This window comes from Octodon degus, unplaced genomic scaffold (genome assembly GCF_000260255.1).
Source record: "Octodon degus isolate 3935 unplaced genomic scaffold, OctDeg1.0 scaffold00220, whole genome shotgun sequence".
In the NCBI taxonomy this organism is placed as follows: Eukaryota; Metazoa; Chordata; class Mammalia; order Rodentia; family Octodontidae; genus Octodon; species Octodon degus.
Genome location: NW_004524796.1, coordinates 3,660,342 through 3,662,241, shown reverse-complemented (window position 1 = coordinate 3,662,241; position 1,900 = coordinate 3,660,342).

The window sequence follows — 1,900 nt, the reverse complement described above, 5'->3', positions numbered from 1 at the left end:
AACATTTTTGGTCTACAAGCTTTGAAATACTACATAAATATAACATATGTATGTGATAGTACAAATCTGATGATGTCTGCCTGTACTTGTACAGAAATTGTGTACCTAAATCCATGCAAATTTTCCTATGAAGAATTTTACTGTTATCAAAAAAATAAAAAATAAAAATAAAAAAATGCTCCACATCACTAGCCATCTGAGAAATGAAAATTAAAACAATATTGAGATATTATCTCACCCCCAGAAAGAATGGCTATCATAAAGAAATGAACCAACACCAAATGTTGGAGAGGCTGTGGGGAAAAAGGAACCCTTCTCTCCTGCTGCTGGGAATGTAGACTGGTGCAACCATTAGGGAAATCACTGTGGAGACTCCTTAGAAAAGTTGGACTGGTCTTATGGATAACGCACTACTGTTGTGGAGTACTGGACTATATTGGAATATTTTGTTAAATGCATGCACCTACAATATTTGGATAGCAATGGAATACCTAGCTCTGACAAAACTGAACAAAAAAGGTGATATAAATGAGGAACCATTTTATATCTGTATATACAACACAGTTAGGATAGATATATAGTGACTTTTTCTTAATTCAAGAAGAAGAAAACTTTTACTAATAGAGTTTAGAGTTTGGAGAAAATATTATGTCTGCATCTTGGGATATGAATGACTACTAGAAGGACATCAATATGCAATGTATAATTGTAACTCTCCTACCAACCTATTTTGAAGCTGTCACATTTTGCAATTTTTCCCAATAAAACTAATATTAAAAAAGAAAAGAAAAGTTGGACTGGAAATCCAATTAAACCAGCTATTCCTGTACTGTGAATTTTCTTGGAGGATCTGAAAACATCATATCATAGGGATATATGTGTGCCTATGTTTATAGCAGCACAATTTTGATAGCCAAAACTTGGAAACAACCAAGATGCCCATCACCTGAGAAATGGTTGAAAAAGATGTGGTATTTTTACACAATGGAGTATTATTCAACTATAAAGAATGATAAACTGCAAGACTTTATATTGAAGTGGATGCCACATGAAGATATACTTATAAGTGAATAAACCAGACACACATGTGTAAATGTCGTATATTTTCCCTAGTATAAGAACTCAAAAGAAGAAATACAAATAGAAAGGTATAATACAATTAAAAGGAAAGCAGGATCTCAAGGACTAACTAAGAGAGGGAAAGGAGAAGAGCTAGGAAATATGACAGTGACAAGCCATACAGTTATATGTAAAAGATGGGCAAGGCAATGATCCTGAGAAACTCCACAAGATTTTTTAATCTAGCCATTAATTGGAAAAATTCTCGTCCTGACTAACTATATATACTGATACCTGTGAACTAAGTAACTGCAATAAAGACGGTAATCTGTAATAGTAGTTTCATGCTTAGAGTGCCTGTCATTCTGGTCTTCTGAATACAGGCTGCTTGTCATTACATGCCAGTTGCTGTTGTGCTGTCTCTCGGGTAGATGATTGTTCAAAAAGAAGGGGGTGGTGAATGAAGGCAAGAGACATGAAAAAGAATGTTGTGCAACTGTCCTGCTTCAAGGTTGTATATGGTTACATTTTTGGACTTATGTACAAACATAAGAAGTATATAATTCTTTATGCCTATTTTTAAAAATATATTGTAATTTTTAAATGTTTTTTCATCATATTCTGTAGGGACTTAAAGTTCAACATATGAATACTTGACGAAAAATACCTGTTCCATGTTATGCCTAAGATGTTTGATATTCAGACAGATAGTGAGGTTAAGCTTAACAGCCTAGGTTGTATGGTAATAACAATAAGCTTGTCTTCTGGATGGTTAACAACCTAAGTGTGCAGGCCAAAATTAGAGAAAAAGGATGGCTGCAAGGAAAGGCCCTAGCCTTCC